Below are 23,702 nucleotides of genomic sequence, written 5' to 3' on the forward strand. Positions count from 1 at the left end.
ATATTTTTAATGCTTCCATGTTTTTGCAAATCTACCCTAAAATGCATTGAATAAAGACATAAATGAAAAATCATACAAGATGAGTTCGAGGTACTTCCGACTCACCCACCTCATCTGGCCTTTGGAACCATCAGATGTGATCGAACTTATGAAGCCTATCTACCATCTCTCCTACTTTGTTGACTTCTCTCTAAGCTCTCTATGCACTCGAATGTCTTAAGTGTGTGGATGCAAATGAGGATGTTTTTGTTGTTCCATATGCATATAGGATTCTTAGCCCTAATTTCTCATGTCAATCTTTTCTTCCCTTGTCACCCTATCCTGTCAGTCCATCCTAGCCTTTCTTTTTTATAGAGAGATTGTTTGTAATGTTTTTCAAAATTTTTATCCAATCTCTCAAGGGGGCATATCATTCTCATCTTGGGGAAACTTTACATAAGTTTTTCTTCTTTGAGACAACGTGACAAGCTACATTGTGTGAAAGAGGGGCAAAACGTAGACACCTAAAATTATCCTCTTTAATTAAAAAAAGCTTTTATTTATTTAATTATTTTATCCTAAGTCTTCTATTAATTAAATAAATCTTTATTTAAATTTAATTAATTCATTTTAACCTTTTCTAGTCTTGTTTTAAAATTTAAATAAATACTTTTATTTATTTTAATTATCCTTTTCCTAAATTAAATAAAATTTTATTTATTTAATGGATCTCATTTCTTTTATTAATTATATAGACCTTTATTTATTTAATTAATTCATTACCTTTTTATTCTATGGCACATGTCACTTCTCTCTTAATTCTTTTCTTACCTACCCTTCTTACAATTTTTTTAATTTCTTCTACCTACCCTTTAATCCTATCTAACCATTTATCCTCTTCACCTTTTAATCATATCCCTCCATTTCCTAAAGTGTCTTTTACATAAGAGGATACACTCCTTCATTATCAATCCTAACATTTGTATCAATCAAGCCTTGTTGTGATCAAGCTATCAGCCACAATCTGTTCTTTATTGAGCTCTTGTGCACACATAAAATCTGAGAGGAAATTTATCAAACAAGATCAATGGAGATATGAGACAATGGAGATTGAAACCCTACTTGACATGTGAATGGTAATATTTCTTTATTTTGGTGATTTACATGATCTAAGGTATCTCTATTGGTGCATGGTGGATGTTTCATTGTAGAACTTAGATTATTTGTGGTTGGATCTTTATGGTTTTACAATAGGTTTTCATCATCATATTTTTACCATATATAATTAGACCTTGATTATAAATATGTTGCATGTGTAAATAGTTTGATTATGCTCATAGCACCTTTTATACTTAAAGATAAAGTTGATAAAAAGATGAATTAGTTAATATACTTTATTAATTGAGAATGAGCAAATATTTAAAAGGATAATGTATGGTGATTTTTATATCATAATGAAGTGAGTGGAAACACTTGGAGTTATTTGATGATTATAAGTTCATGTTTATTTTGCTATGATGCTATATTGTATTGATGATTTTGATAGAGTCTAATCCAATCTTAGATTTGAATGAAGTCAGTGGCATGAAACAAACCTCATGGTGAAGAGATAAGTACTTTATTCGCATGATAGTAATGGACCTAGTTAGCATCAATTTCAATATTTCTATCATATTTTTAGCTTTTTGAATGTACAAATGTTAATTGCAACTTATATGATAAATATTATAATGTGAGTATTGATGAGAAAATTTGAAGAAGATGTAAATCATGTGGAAACATTCAATATATTGTGAACTCTTTTAATGTCGTAATTAGTTAAGGGGGAGATGTGTAATTCTTGAGGCTATATTATCGATAGGTTTAACAAAATAAGTGTTCTTTTGAGCATGTTTGCATTATGATTTAAAAGCAATTTATGAAAACTTGGCTAGGGTGGCTTGTTGTTTTATGATAGGTGGTGTGAAAGCTTGTACTATTTTAGTTATTCTTGTTAATGATTGAGATCAAATGTGCATCAAGATTAGATTCAAAAGAATTAAAATTTGGAGACAAGCTTCTTTAGCATAGGTTATACATATAAATGTATTAAGATCATATATATGTGTCTTCTTAATAAAAATAAGTACTTAATATACATATATGTCAATATCAAAAGGATAAGGGGATATCTTTGAGCATTATAATATTAAACCTATTATATAATCATCTTACTGTATTTGAAAAAAAATTGTACTATACATATTATGAAAAGTGAGAATAATATTTGCATTTTTGAGGTTACCCTTGTCAGCTAACTTAAAATATATTAAATGAAAATTAATGATTAAAATTAAATAACATTTTGGTAGGCAAGACTGTATTTTTGCTTTAGCCTTCTAGACAATTTTCCAAGATGGCTATTACCACAACCTTTCATTTACTTTATAATAAATTAGATTTACCATCCAAATTTGCAATGCAATGTTAAATGAGGAGTCACATCCACCTACCATCTGTAGATATCAATATGTCCTTACCTTTATCATGAGCTTAGTGGGAACCGTTGGGTCAACATAGAAGCTATGAAATTTAATTCATTACAGCCTCTATGCAGCATGGCTCTAAGAACTTTAATTACCAGGGGATATGAGAAGATAGTGCAAAGGCCTCATCCATTAATAAGTTTAGGACCAACATGACAGAGCTAGAAGAAATCAATAAATAAAAGTAAATTCATTAGAACACATGAGATAAAAATGCAATCTGAGAATTAAAAGGGAGGCATGGCATCTATTTTTGGCCATTAATATAGTATGGCTTACCCTATTCTATTGTGCATGGGGGAGGGGGGGGTTTCGTAGGTTGACAAGGGAGAGGATAGTCAAGGCCTATCACACCCTTATCAAGATATTTGTTTGGTGGGTACTTGATAGTCCTGGCAATTTGTAAGATCACCTCTGAGGAAAGGAAAGGAGATGTTGGGCTAATGGGAAGAGGAAGGTGTCGTTCTTTGTGATGTGTGATACCTGCAGCTACAACACAAAACACTCAATAGATAATTACAAGCATGGTTAGAAAATCATAAGAAAACAAAGATGAACCATGACAAAGTGACCTATCGCCTCCTAAGAGATGCGAGTATGGATTTGCTCTCAGATCTGGATAAGCAATCCTAGTGACTTGACTACACCTAGATGGAGGATTTGAAATGATAATGATATGAAAAGATGAGATTGATTATGCTATATTGATCCAAGAGACTAATTAAGCTAATGATATGCATGATTAAGCTATGAAAAATATTGATTAAGCTACATGATTCAACAATTATGCTAGAAAATGATCAAATTAAACTAAATCTAAGATGCAATTGCCCATAATAACAATGCTCAAATGATATGCTAAAATGGATATGCCTATAGTAACAATGCATAAGATGAAAATGAGATGGGATCCTTATTTCTCCAAAATGGGGGATATTTATAGGATTTCCAAGGCCAGGGGTGAGGTGGCAGGAATCAATGGTCAAGATTGAGTTTGAAGATATCAATGGTGAAATTGGAGGAGGTTGGAGAAGAAGTTGGAGGAAGAGACACTTGTCATCTTTGTGGTGACAAGTGTCAAGGAGCTTTTCTCATAAAAGGGCAAGTGTTCAAGAGAGGAGACATGTGGCCAAAATGCCATGTGTCTCAAGAAGAAAATATCCACACCATAGGAGTTTAGGATAAGGAGGTTAGAATGTGCAAGATAGGGTAGGGTTAGGCAAACCCAATATTAGGTGGAATGGGTTAGGTTAGGTGGTTAGAAGTTAGGAGGCATGTGGATAATTTGAATTTAAAAATTCAAATACTAATTAATTCTCAACCACTCAAAAATTGATTTATTTTAATTAATTAGAAGATTAGAAAAATTAATTGAAGTGGGGGGAGGATTAATTAATTTGAATTAATTAATCAAAAGGGACTATTGAAATGAACCTATTAAATAAATCCTTAGATTTATTAATAAGTAGATGAAAGGGGGAATTTAATTAAATTGCTTAATGAATTCAATTAAATTAGGAAGGGGGATTAATTAAATAATTGCTTATTTAATTAATTATTTTCAGACCATTTTGAGGTGTATACAGAAGGGTGTTGGTCAAAGGTGTGGAATACCTGACATTTGTATTTTCTTAAATGTTTCCAAAGCCTTTTTAAAGAAATCAATTTACTGCAAATCTAGATGGATTGCATTCTAGGAGATACTTGTTCAACATTTCAGGTTTAATGTTGTGCTTCCACCTTTTTCATACATATATAGTAGAGAGCATTTATGATGGTTAGGGATTCCAAAAATCCACCTTAGTTAGGAATGGATGAATTTTCATACCCTATTTCAAAAGGTTTCATTTCATCACGGACGGGGAGGATGCTAGTCAAAGTTGTTGAATCTGAATTTTGCACAATTTGATTTCTAAGGTATCGCCATTTGGATTGTGCATGCATCAAGAACTAAATTATCTCAATCAAGAGTCTTACATGGTCAAACCTAACACTATAATGCTCTAACTTTTCATGTGCCAAACCTAACCATGTTTAAATTTTTCCATTAGCCTTCATTACATATAGATTTATATAAGGAGAATCTTATGATTTGTATTATTCATTTTATGTCATGGTAGGTCATCCCAAGTAGTAATCGCATTCATATGAACAAGTATAATATTTTTAGAAGTTATTAGTAATATCACCGAGTCTTAGTTAAGGCATTCCAATTCAGAATAACATTCATATAAATGACATTAGCAAAGATTAAGAAATTGATACCAACATAAAATATAGAGAGTTGAGATAATATAAATTCTTAAACTAAATGCTAAGAAATAACAATGTAGATGGTCTCTAATATTAATGGTACGTTAACATTTGTCTTATCAATATTGTTATTAATTTGAGTCATCAATCATAAGTTGTTAGTAATTATAACAATGAGGTAATTAAATATTTTTTCAAGAGCTTAAATGAGACTGTTAATAGTAATATTAATGCTAATGTCATAGACTAATAATAACATCGATGACAAGGTTATCATTCAATCCAATATCCACATGAACATTGGTATGTGCAACATGAGTTAAAAATAAATGCAAGTGTTAGAGAGGAATACATTAGTATCTATATTAATGTTTAAGTTTAAGAGTATATCACATTGTCGAAGGTAGAATATTGCAATTGTTATTGTTGGTATAATTAGTGATATTTGAGTATACTAGTATTTATTTTATTTGGAAATTAATTTAATGATTTTGATTGATATTGGACAATATAGTTTATTGTTTATAGTTTCAACTACAGTCAATGTAGTATTACCTAGAGTTGGCAATTAATATTTTAACCATATAGATTGTGTTTGGTTGCAAGATGTACCCATTAACTCTATCATTCTTGGTTGCAAGAAATTTTTCAAAATTTTTATATAGTTGAAAACATTATAAATAATATTGGAACATTTTTTATTAAGGAAAAAACTGTTTTTATAGGGACCCGAAATCACAGAGTTTACAAGATAGATAAAAATATTCAAAGATAGTTCTCTTAGAAAGGAAAGCTGCATAAGAGGCAAAACAAAAAGGATAGCAACTACAAACCAAAATCCAACAAAAAGACAACACCAGATAGACAAATAACCTAAGGACTTTAAGGTATTAGCAACCTCAACTTCGAGGTTACACATCTCCTGAGGTGAAGAATCGACTTCCTCCTCGAGGGGCCCAAATCATCTTTCTGGCTTTTGTCTTTTTCAGCTTCCAAGTCCATGAATAGGGTCCCCTACTAGGATTTTTCTAGCTTCTCCACCAAGGTGCCCATAATAGTAGCAGTTTTCTTCACAATTCTATGGCTATGGTCCATGATGGCGTTCATAGTTTCCCATATTTTTCCAATTTCCCATTCTAGATGCTTAATCTTTTTCTCGTTTTCCTTCTTCATCTTATTCATGAGCTCAATTGTTCTTTGAAGGCACTCAACCATTGACATCTTCTCTTCCTTGGTCCACAAAACTCCAATAGCATTCTAAGGTACCCCTTTAGCTTCCATTTCATCTAGCTTACTAGTCAGAGCCTTGTTCTTTATGTGGAGGTCCTTTATCTCATAAAAACCCACTTAATAATCCTAAAGAAGTCAACAACCCCATTTCTGGCTATTGCTAGTATGTCATTAGGAAATTCCTAGTCAGGCTTGAAGTAGTGGTCTTCAGGTTTAAGATCTCCAAGGAATCTGGGCCTATTCTCTCTATCAGTGGGAGGGTAAGAGGTAGAGGAGCCATCAATGACTTTTAGGGTAGTAGAGGAATCCTCCGGAGAGTTCTCAAAATAAGAAACCAACTTTTTCTCAGGGGGGTCGTTCTCCTTGTTTTCTAGCTTTTTGAGAAGTGCCAATGTGGGCTTTAACAAAGATATATTTTTTATATAAGGGATTTCTCTGTGGGGTTTTCTTAGACACATTCTTAGAGGGGGGAGACTCTTACTCTTCCTACCTAGTGTCCCATTCATCTTTTTCCTCAAACATACTAATATTAGTATTATATCCTTCTCAGGCCAAAGCCCAAATGGGATTAGATGGGGCTGACATATTTTCAATATGCTCATGGATTAATCAAATGAGGCCAACATGCAAGATAAGATACTTTCTAGGGATTTTTTGATGTCTCTTAATACTATGTTTCAAAGAGAAAAATAAGTAGTAAGGAAATGAAATCATCACCTTGTGTCAAAAATGATTGAGGAGGTCAAAATGGTAGTCAAAAAATCTAGTAAATCTACCATCCACGATAATTTATTCCATGATAACTCTGAGCACCTCCCTCCATAGCGTCTTTACCTTCCCAGCATCAAAATAAGTATTAGAAATTTCAACCAGTTCCTCTCTCTCCTCATCAGTTTTGGGAAATCTGATGATTGCTTCATTCAAAAACTTTCTATCATGAAAGAACTTCACCCCCTCTGTGGAGAGCCTAGTGATTTCCCCAATGAGATTGTCTTCTATCTTTACCTTCCTCCTAGAGAGAACAATTTCTTCATCCTTCTAATTTTTAGCAAAATACTTTGTAATTTTTGGTTAGCACCATGGAGCTTCTCAAGGAATGGATCCAACCCACCCCTCTCAATATTCCTCCAGACATTCAAACTTTTCTTTTGCTTCTCATAAATGTTCAGCTCAACCCTTTTTCTGCTTCCCCCCATCACCACACACACATTTCTTCTATTGATCACAGAGGAAATGAACTGAAGAGAGAGCCAACAACAAAACCAAAGCACCCACAATATATTCATTCTCTTGCAACCCATAGATATAATTAAAGTGCCACCACCATATCAAATGATGACAATGTGTCAAGCTTTACTCCGCTTCATCATAATTAAATGCGACAACTTTCCCATGAGTGACATCATAGTTGATTAAGGCTCTAACGACATCTCCCAGTTCACTATAGGACTACCATGTCAGAAGGCCCATTTGCTTGAACCCTTCATTGACAAAATAGTCAGCCATCGTATTAGCTTCCCTAAAGACATGGGAAATTCTAACCTTATCCAAGTTGGAAAAGATGGGATTTATCTTCTTCTATCCAACTTTTTACAGTCCATAAAGTAGGGGAATTGCCAAGAAGGCACTCTATATTTTATTGGAATCACCTTCAATCTATGTTTTTCAAGTTCATTTTATTTGCAAGGTTGATTACCTGGAAAGCTCCTATGGCTTCGGCTATGTGATTGGACTATGAGCCCAAGGAGACTGCCATAGCCAAAACAAAATTGCCATTATAATCTCTTAACACTCCCCGACTCCTATCCGGCCTCGGATTTCCCTTGTTTGCTCCATCAAAATTATCTTTTATCCATCCCATAGTGGGGTGAGTCTAACAGGAACCTTCACAATTTTTTTTCGTTGGTCTAGAGGCCTTAGAAACATCACCTTTGATATGCCAATATTTTTCCATCTTGAGGTCATAGTTAGTACAAACCACAACCTCCATCTTATTCTCATTACATGGGATGTTATTTGATGTTTACCATGATTAGCCTATATATTCTCTCATACACAATATTCTCTGGAGCCTCCTTGCTCCTAAAGATTCTATTGTTTCGCTCCTTCCACACACCCAAGCAATATGGGGGAAGCTAAAAGATCACAACCTATGGATAGTTGGATTCAAAGAGGGAGTATTCCATTGAATAAAAAGGTCCTCTATAGAGCCTAGGAAATACCCAAGGGAAGTTCCAGAGAGATAGAAATATTCCCAAAATAGAAGCCACATACAAATAGTGAAGGAATAGATGATTAGTTATTTTCACTTCTTCCTTACATAGGTAGCATTGATTCAGGATCTAGAAACCACACTTGCAGAGATTATCAACCATGAGAACATTATTCTAGAGAAGAATCCAAATGAATATGTTGACCTTAGGAATAAGGTGTTTGATCCAAGCTTTAGCCAAAAAGGGAGGGGGGGGGAGAAAAGGACATCAACAAGACAGCCGAAGAGAGCGAGTAGCTGCCAGATGGTTTAGGTGTCCAAACTAATAGATTAAATAATATTGAAATGTGGATATGGTAAATTTATTTGTGAACATTGCATAACTTTCCTCATGGACATATTTGTTCAAATAGTTAAATTTATTATTAAACATCATTAGTAACAAGTTGTCCCCATTCTTTATAATCTTGGTTAACATTTATTTTACTAGATTTCCCTATTATATTGTCATCATTAATGGAAATGAACTTCCTTTTATATTGATATTGATTTAAAGCACATAACTAGTCAATGATGTATTAAGTCATGGTTCAACCTTGTTAACATTTTTCTATAAAAAATTATGTTTTATAGTTAATAGAATGATACTTAAGAGTGTGGATTAATTATTAAATATTTATTGTTATGTATATCATTATATGTTGGTCTATAGGGTTTAGTGTTACCAGCCATTAGTGTATTCCTACCAGGTTAAGAGGATGCTTATGTGGCCTTGATGTAAGCAGTGTCTCTCTAAAAAAGATGTTATAGTATAATAGGGCTATGATACTCAATATCATCAAATTATGTTGTATTATGGCCCTCACATAGTGTTAGGATGTAGAATTTATCATAATTGTCACTTTATTGAGATATTTGACTACTACTATCATGTATTTTGACATGATTAGACTTCCTTTATTATTGTTATGTTGTATGTTAGATTCTAGTGTATAGATTTGATGCTAACCATCTTCCTTTAATGACACTATGAACTAAGGTAAAAGTCATTTATTATTGGTGATATTTTAATATCCAACCAAGTATAAAAATGGTTCTTAATTGACACAATTATGTGTAGGGCTAGTACAAGAGCCCTGTTTTCTTCATACACTATTTTCCTATCATGTCAAGTTGGTTCATTAGAATCAAATTATTCATTTGTGTTTTGTTTTAGATAACAAACTACATAACCTTGTCCTTGCTCCTTTTGAAAACTATATACAAAAATATTTGTTAGTTGTGAATCAGTTGAGTAAATAATAGAGTATTATCCTTTTTGGAGAAAGAGTGTGACTTGGGTTGGTATAGTATATTCTTGTCAACATTTCCATCCCTATTTCACCTAAAGGGGTGGAAGCTAATGAGGAAACTATTTTGGGAATTGGACCCTATAAAGGGTTGCATACCCGCTTCTATAATTTCATAGTAGATGAATTTAAATTGAAAATTCAAACTACAAAGTCTCTACACTTTCATGTAGGCAAGGCCATTTGTGATGATCCCTTGAGACATTAGGTCTAGCCCTTGGGTCTTGACCTTTGAGTTTTGATTTCAATATTTCTACTCCTTCCTAAATGTATGCATTCCTTGTCCATCTTTGCAAATTTGGTAGTTACCTATCGTATGATTGATCCAGTTAAAGTAATAATATTATTTATCGTGATGATCATATATCTAATTGTCATTTGACCTTGTGTCAAGAATCTATACATCTAGACATCTTGCAGATGCAGGTATGGGAGGAAAGGCAAATACATCGCAATGAAATGCGAGAGAAACTTGGGAAGAAAGAGGTACATTATGATGCATGTAAATTAAAAGAAACATTAAGTTATTTTTTTAGCATTTAATTTGGGATAAAATCGCTACTTGTTAATTGATATTATTTCTTTTAGTTTTACAAATGCATTATGTTGTGATCTAAAATAAAAAAATATTATAATTTAGAGTATGATAAATTGGTTGTGTACTGTCCATTAAGAATGTATTTTTTGGACATTAAATTTTGATAAATTTTTAGGTAAAAAAAATTCATTATAATTAATAACTTATAAAGACGCAAAGTTGAGACACCTTTCATAACAAACTTAGTTATCATTGCAATACTTTCAAAAACTATTTTCTCCAAACCACTTACAAGATGTTGAGGTTGTTAATAAAATGTTGTTTCTTAAACCTCCATGGTAAGATGTCACTACCAAGACTAAAATCTATATGATGAAGTCAAATTTTAATCATATGCTAAACTTATACGATACAAATACTAAAATCCAATTCACTTCAAATTCATTTCTTGTGCACCTTTATTATTTTAATATCCACATTCTACTCTCCACATCTACTTCTAAAACAATTATCATGTGAATTCATTATAATCCTAAACATGAGATTTACTACAAAAACCAATCTATGATTTAGTAGTAAGATATTTTGAAATAGCTACTAAAATTTTTAAAATATTAATTCAACCCAACTACTCTTGGTCTTTGTGCTCACTGCAACAAATTTGATTAATGTTATTCAACATCATTCTGCATAGTATACTACCCTAACTTTAAATTTTAAGATGGAGCGGAAGGGAGGGAGCAAGTTTCATATAGGTTCTATGGTTTTTGGAGTTGCAGAGGACAGGGAGGACTCAAAAGGAAATGAAGATGATCCATCATGCTTGGTCGTGTGGGGTGAAGGCTCTTTTGGTATGTTGCTAGAAAGAGTTGAGTTTATTGCCCGGCAATGGAGATCTTGTCTTTTGTGACTCATTTTTATGAAGGAGAGGGCTCCCACATGTCATTGGTTAGCTCTTTCTTGGGCCATTGTTAAGATTGTGTCCAGGTCCTCTGTGGTTGTTGCTTCCCAAATGGAGGTGTGGAGTGGTCTCCTGTTATATTCATTGCCTTGGGTTTTATGGCTAGGTGGTTTTTTGCGTGGGCTTTTTTTGTCCTTCCCTTGGCTTTTGTCTTTTCTAATCCTATGGAGTTGGTGTCCTTTCCTATAGAGGTGGACTAGATTGTGGTGGAAAATCCCAGGCTTTGGGTGACTTTGTGGAATTATTCCTCCTTCTTTGTGGCTATAATGTTGGATGTGTCTCCTATTGAGGTGGAGACATCTGTTGTGGGAAGAGATGGTTGCTCCTGTTCTATGACATTGTTGGTGGGTAGTAGATTCTCTAGAGTTGGGTTGTATTTGGTTTGGCTTCTCCCTCTATTGGTTCCTTTCTTTTCTCCCCCTTGTAAGGTGGGAGTTGTTTCTTTGGAGGTGGAGAAGGTTTTGGTCTATATGGGCCCGTTTCTTTTGTGGGGACCCTTTGTTCTTTCCTTGCTTGATCTTTGATGGGGGTTTCTTCTACTCCTCTGACTTGTTCTCATCGATCTCTGCTTGAGGTGGTTTTCTCTCCTATGGAGGTTGAGAGATTGCATGGGCTTTGGGTTGAGAAAGGGTTGGCTAGGCAATCAGATGGCTTTCCTTCTTCGCCTATTGAGGTGGATTTCTCTCCTATTGAGGTGGAAAGATGGTACAGGGGAGTTTTTTGGCTACTATTGTTCATGTTGATAGTTGAGGAAGCTTGTCAAAATTCTCATGAATTTCTTTGCAGATGGTTTTGGGTGCCTTGTCAAAACTCTATTTCCTAGGTTGTGCCTTCAGGACAAGCTACTACTGTTTTGACCTCGACTCATTCTGGGAGCCTTATATAACCCACTCTCTTAGGTTGTGGGAGCCTTCTAAAACCCACTCTCAAGGTTGAGGAAGCCTAGAAAAACCTTATGTTATTTGTTCCTCTCAGGGACAGGCTAGATGTTGGTAATTTTCAAGGGCCCAGTTTGGCAAGCGATTATTTTTGGTTAGGTTCAAGCTTTGTTTTTTTTTTGTGGCCTAGAGATTTTGTCACAGGTTATGGGAGCCTGGGAAAACCCTTCTTGTTGGGTAATGGTGCTTTATAATACCCTCGTTCTCTATTTTTTGAGGTCTATTGTTTGCTGACTTGGACCTACTATTTTGACCAGCCTGGTTTGTAATGTTTTTCTCTTAATGTTTTGTTGGTGTTTGGTTGGTTGTGGCTGTTCTATTTTTCTATTTATGATTTTTGTAGCCTTTAAGTTTTTGGATTTGGATGCTCCTAAGTCTAGAAGGTTTAAGGTCCTTTCTAAAACCTATTGTTCACTACTAGGTAGTATAGTCCATTTTTTGATGGTAGCTCTATGATTGTATGGGTTTTGGGGCCCCATCAAAACCTATTTTATCCTAATCGAAAACATTCCACATAGTATAGTTGAACATATTTTTGAAGAAACCATTATAATAGATTCAAATGCATGAATGATTGTTCAAACATCCAAGTGCAAAATTTGTATCTCCAACTAACAAGAACATCACAATCAAATTTTTTTAGTCTATTAAGAATTACATAATATATATCCATAATTTAACATTAACAATATTTAATTGATTATTTACAACCAATTTTTTTTTCAAACTCTAAAACTAAGAAGATTAACCCTTTTTATTATTATTTTTAACACTTATTTATATACATATTTGTACAATATTTCTATGTGAAACACATATATTTGGATTTTATGTTTCAAATTTCTTGTATTACTCATATGCATTGATGTAGGATTGGTCATTACACTAATTTAAAAACCATTTTTACAATGTTTTCCTAGAATTATTGGTTTTAATTACTAATATCTACGAAACAAAATTTAATAGTTACTCATATTCTTGGAAAATATATTTTATATTAATTTAGAGATATTCTAGAAGCCCATGAATTCAATATTCATGTTAACGAAACAAAATCTAATAATATAAACTTCTTCTGAATGCCCATAATGTCAACTACACCATAATTTGTTCATAATGCTTGATTATTATTTGTTAACAATGAAAATGACAAAGAGGAAGTGTGGGTTTATCACAAGAAACACAAGTGAAGGAAAAAATAAAGCACGATTCAAAGGGGAAACTTATCTTAAGCATTAAGATCCTTTCAAACTTAAACTTAGGGAGATGCGGTTTCAAAGTATAAATTTCAATTTCATTGCTAGATAAATTATGTTTCTAATTAAAAATCAGTGTTAACTAGGGCACTGACCCTTTAACATAGTTATAGACTATCCATAGCACTTCAACAACAAAAAACTAGATGAAAGATCAACATGAAATAAACAGTTAAGAGTTTTAGCAGTAAATAAATGGAAATGGTTGTTACAAGTGTGGTTGTCATTGCACCAGATCGACCTGTTAATGCCTGATACAACCACTAAACTTATATAATCCATAGGAGGTGGTTAAGCCATGTCATAGACCTGAGCACTACCTTGCACAACACAACGAGACTAGGGGAGCACACTTTGCAACAATCCCCCACAATGCAAGCCAGGAGTTTGAACCTGTGACCAAGCACTAATTCCACTTGTTACAAGTGTGGTTGTCATTGCACCAAAAGATTGACCTGTTAAATCATGATACAACCACTAGACTTATAGAATACATATGAGGCGGTTAAGCCATGTCAAAAACCTGAATGTTGTGTTGCACATCACAAGGAGACCAAGGGCGCACACCTTGCAACAGGGGCATACCTCGAATAAAAAACTAGAAAATCCTTGTTGGCAATAGAAAGGAAAATTGAGAGGGGGGTGAATATGTTTTTACCGGATTAAACCAATTAAGCACAATGTCGAATATAATCAACTACAACAATAATAATAATAGTAACACACATAACACCAATAATTTTTATGTGGAAAACTTGGTTAAGGGAAAAACCAACCACAATGAAATGATACTTTATAATTAGTATGTGTAAATATTACAATGGGGAGTGGGCATGCATTCAGGAACACTGCCAAGAGATCACTGCTCATATTAAAATGACCTAGAAGGATCCAACCCTCAGGGAAGCTTCATTACCTTACAAAAATATTCAGACTACAATCTAGAAAGAATGAACTGCATAAATAGCATCTGCTAATGCATGATGATAGTTCCAGTTAAGATCAAATGTATTCCTTCCAACAATTTTCTCCTCAACACACCACATCAAAAGATAAATTCACTTTATTGCACATACACCACTCTCTTATAATATAGACTCAACAACCATACTGAACTGAACCATAAATAAACACCTATTTATACAAATCATCAACCTTGACTACAAGGTTGTCCAAACCCATAACACCAAATTACAAAATTACATCATACGATACATAAATCAACCACCAAACCAATACAATGTCATAGGCATTATAATATGGACCTAAATAAATTCCTCAAACATGCACCACCACTAGAAATCTTGCCAAGATCAACCACAACACGTTACACCACCAAAGAACCGCATAACATGAAGAATGTCACCGAACCAAGAAGCTTATCAAGAACATGCACAATAATCAATGCAAACCACCAAAATAAGTAGGACATGATTAGGAAACACCAACAAGTACATTAGAACCATCTCCATAGCTACACCAACACCACTTATTCAAATCTTCATTGATCAACAGGCTAACACTCAAGAATACTCAACAATAGCAACTCGAATAAGAAATATAGCATCCAGAGCAACAAATCACAAACCATTTGAAATGTAGATATTCATGAACATCCCAAACACTCTCCCAAATTTGCAACATAAAATATGATCACACCAGAGCACAAAGGATCAAACACCAAAACACTACTACACTAAACACTGAAAAACCAGTCTCCATATCGAAAACCACAACACAACCAAATCATCACATATCATCATGGAATTATCAAATAATGAGGTATATTTAGCTGATTAAACATCCCAAATAGATAAACCAATATGATCAATCCACTGCAATCACCAGATCACCAGAACAATTCTTTGCAACACCAAAACACATAAATATGTTGACATTAATGACAAAAACATATCCTAGAAACAACAATATCCAACAATATCCCCCTTTGTCATTGATGACAACATATAAATGTGAAAAACAATCAATGCAAAGGAATAAATGAACTCCAACAAAACTCCAACAGAGTCCCCCTAAGATTATGCACACAAAGCTCCAAAGATAAAGCAGTTTTTCACATGCATCTCTCCCCCTTTCACAACAATGCCAAAGATATAAACTAATCAAGAAAAATAATATCTCCTTTTAGGATAAACTCACAACTCTGAAGAACACATTAAATACTCTGGCTGAGTAGTAGCAACAATTCATCAACCAAGATTAAAAAATAAGATTGTGAAGTCCACCAGATTGATGCATCTCAAAGCACCTCATTTTCATCAGGAGGGGCAAAGACCCCTAACTTGTCTCTCAAATACACAAATGTATCTGCAAACAAAGTCTTTGTGAAAATATCTATAATCTAATAATTATAGATACATACTCCAGTTTTACTTCTTCATCACTAACTTTCTCCCTCAAGAAATGACACTTAATTGATATATGTTTTATTTTAGAATGTAGTATCAGATTCTTGGAAATATTAATATCACTTGAATTGTCACAATAAATAACAATAGGCTCATTATACACAAATCTAATATCTTTTAGCATCTATTTCATCCAAACTACCTAAGTACAATTACTAGTTACAGTAGTAATGTATTCTGCTTCAACAGTAGATAGAGATATAACATCTTGTTTCTTGCTTGTCCATGAAACCAACTTCTTCCCCAAAAGGAAATTTGCACTGGTAGTGCTCTTTCGATCATCTACATCACTTGCCCAATCAACATCAGTATAGGCACATAGCATAAAATCATCATTCTTCTGATACCACAACCCATAATCAACAGTTACCTTCAAATATCAAAAAATCCTTTTAACAACAATAACATGATCCTCTTTAGGATCAACTTCAAATCTGGCACAAAGACAAACAACATGCATAATATCTAGTCTAGTCTAAGTCAGGTACAATAGTCCTCCAACCATATATCTATACAAGGTTTGATTCAATTTCTCAGATTCATCATTATTAGACAACTTGCGTCTAGCCACCATCAAAGTTCCAACAGGTTTGGAATCAACTAGCCCAAATCTCTTCAACATTTTATTCACATACTTAGATTGAGAAATGAAAATACCTTTATCAGTTTGAGTAATGTACAATCCTAAGAAGAATTTCATTTCACCTACCATAGACATCTCAAATTCCTTTTTCATATCATCAGCAATATTCATACTCAAATCATCATCTCCTCAAAAAACAATGTCATCCACAAATGCTCTAACAATCAAAATGTTATCATTCTCAATCTTAAAGTATAAGTTACTATCAGTAGTACCTTTACAAAATCCCAACTTCATCAAATACTTATCTAATCTTGCATACCAGGCTCTAGGCACTTGCTTCAGTCCATACAGTGCTTTCTTTAATCTGCATACCAATTCTCCTTTATCTGATAAGGAAAAACCTTCTAGTTTGTCAATGTATAATTCCTCTTCAAGATCACCATTCAAAAAGGCTGACTTGACATCCATCTGATAAACCTTAAAATTCTTGTAAGCAGCATATGCAAGCAGCAATCTAACAACTTCAATTCTAGCTATAGGAGAAAAATTTTCCTCATAATCAATACCTTCCATCTAAGAGCATCCCTTGCATACCAATCTTGCTTTGTTTCTTACCGCTTCACCAGCTTCATTTAGTTTATTCTGGAACACCCTTTTAGTGTCAATCACATTCTTGTCTTTAGGTCTTGCAACAAGCTCCCAAGTGTTATTCTTCTTAATCTGATTCAACGCTTCCTCCATAGCTTTTATCTAATTCTCATCCTCACAATCTTCATCAACATCTTTAGGTTAAAGCTTATAAATTACGCATATCTCTCAAGTAGCAAGTCTTCTCCTAGTCATCACACCCTTGTTTTTGTCACCAATAATATGATTTTCAAAATGATTGAATTTCACATACCTTGGAGTCTTCAAATTATTTTGATTATCAGGCTCTTGAATTTCTTCACCAACAACAACAATATCTGGATTAACTATCTCTACTAGATCATTCTACTTCAGGATCTCACTCTATTGAGGCTTAGAAACAATATCTTGATCATCAATCTCATATCCACATGCTCTGATTTTTTTCCCAAAAAATTCGTCAACCTTTACATTTGCACTTTCCACTATCTTCTTCAACCTCTTATTGTAACACCGGTAGGCAATGCTCTTACTAGAGTATCCCAAGAAGATTCCTTCATCACATCTCTCATCAAAATTTCTTATATCCTCATCCCTTTTGAAATATCTAATGGTAGGAACATGACCAAACCATAGCTCACAAGGAGTCTTACCAGAATCACCTTTTATATGCACCTAGTTGAATGTGTAAACAACAATGCTAATAGCTTCTATCCAAAAGGTTTTCGCAACATTTCCTTCGATCAACATCATTCTAGCTGCATCGAAGATTGTTATGTTCTTTGTTTCAACACCTCCATTCTACAGAGGGGTTCTGGAGCATATAAATGTCTTCTAATTCTATTCCTATCATAGAATGTATCAAACTCACCAGATGTGAATTCTCCACCTTTGTCAGATCTCAAATACTTCAGCTTTAATCCTGTCTCAATTTCCACCTTTGCTTTGAATATTTTGAATTTCTCAAATGCTTAAAATTTCTCCCTTAGAAGAGTCACCCACATCATTCTAGAGTAGTCATCAATCAGCAACATGAAATATATGTCACCTTGCATGCTTCTCACTCTTGTAGGTCCACACAAGTCAGTATGCATAAGGTCTAACAATCCATTAGATGTAAACAACTTTCATTTAAATGATGTTCATGTTTTCTTTCCAAATTGACATTCTTTACATACCAGATTAGAGGGCTTCACAATCTTAGGCAAATCTCTAGGAGCTTGAGTAGAACTTATCCTTAGATCATATAGTAAAAATTGACATGACACATCCTCCTATGCCACAACCAACTTTCATCTATCTGAGTAATCAAACATCTTTTCTCACCAACATTCAAGTGAAAGATATTACCTTTAGTTTTAGTCCCTGTTGCAATCTCTACACCAGAGGCATTCAGAATTTTGCATTTAACATTATTGAATTGCAAATCATATCCCTTGTCAACCATCTTCCCAATACTTAAAATATTATGCTTTAAACCTTCAACATGCAGGACATCATCGGTATTATTCTTACCGTCAAAAGATATAGAACCTGTATGACGAATCACACAAGCTTTATCATGACCAAATCTTACTATACCACCATCATACCTTTCTCTACTCACAAATTTAATTTTATCACCTGTCATATGATGTGAACAACCACTGTCAATTACCCATGCATCTTTCTCTTCAATCTTAGCAACCAAATCTTTTTCCTCAACAATGCAGCTTGTAGGGTTCACTGGTACCAGATCATCTTCTTTGATAGCAATAAATACAAATTCATCTCCTGAATTCCCATTGCCTAATTCCTCATTTGTCAAACCTTTATCAACAACATAATAGAATATCTTTTAATTTTTTTACTTTCGATAGGGCTTGTAGGACTTATCATGCTTATCATGCTTCTCATATCTATCATGCTTATCATACCTAGACATTCGTTTAGGACACCTAGAAGAAAAATGGCCTATCTTATTGTTGGCAAACATATTTGTCTTGTCTTAATTTTATGTTGATTGACCCGTGTTGCCCTTATTTCTTGAAAGAAAAATTGGACCAATAGTTGGGTAAATTTATGAATAATTTACCCTCTACATAAGGGTACAACTTCCTATAAAATTTTCAATGAATCTTATTTAACATTCTAACTTCATTTTTAACTAGAAAGCAAGTAAGGGCATTCACATTCATAAGACAACACATGAATTCTATAAAGATCAAAATTATGCATGCAAACTCACAGGATTAAAACTAAATTAGTTTCACTTTTTAGAAAATTTTCTCTCAACATAGACCTGATCGAGTCTCTCTCGTGTCTCACAGGACAAGGGGGATCAAAACATCCATGCAAAATTAACAAAAGACTTATTAAATTGATTCACAGACTTATGAAAGTGAAATAATTAAAGAAGCAACAACTGCTGAATAAATGAATATATATCACAACAAAGATTTTCAATTCACATTCAAATGCACATATTTGAAAGCTGCAAAATAAGTATCATTCTATTCATAGATAAAATGCCTTCCTTGAAAATTCAACGCATTTCATTAGAAAACTAAGTTTGTTAATCTATATCATCACCAAAATTTCTTGGACCATCTCAAAGTCAAGCAAATCAATTTATATAGCCACAACCTGGGTAACAGTTTACAAAGGAAACATGGAAAACAAACCATTTCCGCCCTGCAAATTCTAAGAAACCAGAGTTTAAAATAGGAAAATAAAATTGTTTTTAGACATAACAACTAAAAAGAGACATCTAAGCAGTTTTGATAACTACTTTTTTCTTCCAATCCATGTAAGCAACAACCAAGTGTTGAGTGATTGTACTATGTGGTAGCCCTACATGTGTCATTCTTTGCTTCCATACTTCCTTTTCCAGGCGTATTTGCACTACTTTATTTGAATGTTCACCTAGGTTCTAAATGCACAAGAAAAAAAGTGACTTCGTTTTAGACATGAGGCTCAAGTCATTTGGGATCAAGCCCTTGGTTTCCTTGATGTGATTGACTTTCTCTTCTAATGACCTTGTTTTGACCTCAACTACTTCTAGAGTTTTTCCATCATCTTTTAAGCACTTCAAACCAACACAATGAAGCTTAGTGTGCATGGAAGATATGAATTATGCAAGTTTCTTCACCAATTTGGCAGACTCTTCATACATTTGTCTTACCAACACATTTCTCCATTCTACATTTCATTGGCACACGTACAAAATATTATCATCCAGGGCTGGAACTGGCTTCTTTGACAAGAACTTCATTACACTATATTTATACACTTCTCTCATCTGAGCTACTCTTTTCACGCATTCGGCTTCTTCCTTCTTCCATTTTACAATTTTGTTTTCCAATTCCTTTGTCACCTTGTTTGCATCATCATGAACCTTACTCAGATCCACAAAATATTTGCCTCCTACCTTCTAAATTTCACCTAGCCAATCATTAACAATGTCTGTAATTAATCTTCATTTTTGGATTTTCTCAATTATTTTCTAATTGATAGGAGACTTTGAGTCAAAAGATGTAAGAGTATGTGAAATGGGCTGTAGATTAGGACTATTGATTGCCTCAATGTATTCTACTATGCTCTTCATTATCTCTTTCATTTCAAACTTATCCTTTTCATCTTTCCTGGGTCTTTTCAGCATCTTCTTGGTTGAAACTTCCAAATATAATGCATCTGTTACATGAGTTACTGCCCCTAATTTCACATTTTCCCCCATAAAATCTTTAGTTGTCAGATCAGCTATAACTTCATCATTATTTGGGCGGGTAATCTCTGCAGTCCAATTACATGTATCTTCATCAAAATCAATTTTGAATATAGTCTTTAACCTTGTGGCTTGAGAAACCTTATCACGACATTTACTGACCATATCCTCGACGAGGATAGATACTGGAACAATGTTCCTCTTCTTACTAGTTAATGTGTTTTCCAACCATGTTGGCCCTGGAGTTGCAAGAGATTTGTCTAAACCAATTTCTACCTCCTTTTGACCTCTCACTACCAAAGTAGTATCCACATTCAGGGCTTCATCTACCTATTGGCTGCCACCCTCATCATCTAAATCCTCCACTTCAACATTTGGATTTGGAAAAGAAATATCCATCTCAGGTACAGTCTCAAGGTCAATTACTATATCAATGGGGGATCTTCTGCTCTTACTTCTAGAATAAGTGATTCTTTGTTGGTAAATATTCTTTGCTCTGTACCCTTTGTATTACCTTCTTACTCCTCTCCTTTTTCTTGAAAGGAACTACACAAGATGAAACAAGGGGATTAGAAACTAGGGCTTAGGTTCTTGCGGTTGAACTTTTCCTTGAACTTCTACTTAGCTTCCACTCTCTCAGCCATTTTTTGTCCTTCAGATAACTGAGAATGTCCTGATTTGAATATGTTCATCTTTATTCTTCCCCTAATCTATTTGTGGAATTAATCCCTTATGTCTATCATCAACAAACTGGGAATCAAGCAGATCACTTTCATCATCAACAATATTTGCAATATTCATCTTCAGACCATAATTCCTTATCTGTTGCACTGAAAACCTTAAGTGAGCTCTTCTCTGAACCTCATATTCATCCATGCAATTTTCCTAAAAATCTTCTAGGTTTGGTATATGTTGAAATTTTTTTTTGAGTGTAAGGTGAGCCACTACAAACCCCTTTGCATCAAAATCAACTCTTGAACTCTAACTCTAAATTTAGGGCATCTGAGACACTATTACAGGTGTAATAGGTCAATGCAATGGGAAAAGAAACTCCTATTTGGTGCTTCGCCCTATATTCTTTGTCAATATGAGAAATTTTTCTACATACTTCAATTAAAAATTTCTTGTAAAAGGCATATCTCGGCAACTTATATGGTTCACCTTAAAAACCACCAACCCTCAAATAAGTAAACCTAGAAAACTGAATATAGAAGCTCCCGTATGTGCTTACAAACCGCATGGCTTCCTCAGTCAATATTTTACGAATATACCTTTTAACCTCAAACACCAGTCTCCCAAGGAAAACATCATGGAGCCTGTGATAGTTCTCAGTGGCTCTATTTTGTTGCAAATGCAAATGGTAATCATATATCTTCATATTATTTTGCCAGTTTTCATGGTTTAAGCCAGTCCATTGGTGAGTGCAAGCTAAACAGTATATGAGGTTAGATGACATATAAAAAAATTTGTTACTAAAACAAATTAAACCCTCATGCATCCAAGAACAACTTAAACCTGAACAATGTACATCCAATCTTCCCAAAAGAAGGCCATTTGATTCCCTCTAATCCTATGAAGCAAAATGACAATATCTTGTACCTCCCTAATCAAATTTTCTCTAGTTAACAGTCTAGGTAAACGAGAGCCACCCTTCTGAAGCTTCAATAACAAGTTTTAGGCAATAACATTTTGATATATTGTCTTCCTTTTAGAAAATAACCCCTGGGAATTAGAAACCATCTAGTCCTCATACTGTTCCTTATCAAGAATTTTCATGACTGCAGCAATGGTTTCCCGATTCACTTTCAGTAAAACTTCACCATTTGTGGTTTGGATGCTCCTTTGAGCAAGGTCACAGTGGTTCATACATTCTTGGACTAATTCTGGACAGAGAATGGTTGGTGGAAAAGTTGCCACTTCTATTAACCCACTATCAATTATTTTCTGCATGAGACGGTAATTTGCAAAATTTTGCACTCTTTCATGAAATTCTTTTAAATCTACTGATGGGAGGAAGGTATCACATAAATTTGGGTGTGAACAAACTAGCCTTGAGTTTTGGTCGATTTTAGGAAATGTTGGTCTCATCTTCAGTTTCTACATAGGACTCAGAGGTGAGCAAGAAACTTTGCAAGAAAATAAATTAACAGAGCCCTTGAATGCATGGAATAACAAGGATGAAGAAAAAAGAACAAAACTCACGTTGAAAGAGGATTCTAGATTGTAAAACAGAGGTCAAGTCACCATGCGTAGCATCCAACACTTGCTTAATTGTGAAATGGGAAACTACAAGAAATGATTTTAAAAGAAATAAGAAAACTCAAGTAAGGGCAAAATAATTGCTCACATGATTCACTCAGGATTAATTAACTACTTATCTATGTCTTCTTACTCTTAAAAGACCCTTTCCTAACATCTCATCATTATCTGGCTTATTCCTTCCTCTTTATGATTACCATACAATAAAGTACACCTCATGGCTTATTATCCCAGTTCTTTTTAAAATTTGGAATATTCGTTTTTTGAAACACCCACCAACTTGATTCTTTCCTTTTACGTTTGAAGTTGCATTCATCCAACATCGAACCTTGAACTATGAACCCCTTCAATGATGGATCACGGGTTCAATTTCAACAAAACAAAACAAAATCAACTTTTTGGGACTCATTAAATTTGAGTAAGTTTAGAGGCCCAATTCAAAATTTTGCTCTGCATTTCCAAATGAGTCAGTTTGAATGGCCTAATTAGAGAGAGGGTAAAATGGAGCCAGATGATTTTCAAATGGTAAGGCTTGGAAAATATGTCCTACACCTTTCATTTGGCCTATGCAATATGTTGCAACTTTTAGAATTAAGTTTGGATAAGTTTATCAGGTACCCATTTCAAGGGGTGAGTTGAAAGTGCATTTTAGGCACATATGCAGATTCTATTGAGTAGCCTACTTTGAGGATTTATATCTTTTGCCTTGTTGATCGTCATGAAGAATTTAAAATTGGATTCAATGATATGCATAAATGTGAGTTATCTTGCAAAATTTAAAGTTCTTATGAATCCATTTGTTTAGTTTTCAAAGCTCAATCCGTTTGCAGTTTGTGAGGTTTGACAAGTCCCTATTT

Source organism: Cryptomeria japonica, chromosome 9 (assembly GCF_030272615.1).
Source record: "Cryptomeria japonica chromosome 9, Sugi_1.0, whole genome shotgun sequence".
Taxonomy (NCBI): domain Eukaryota; kingdom Viridiplantae; phylum Streptophyta; class Pinopsida; order Cupressales; family Cupressaceae; genus Cryptomeria; species Cryptomeria japonica.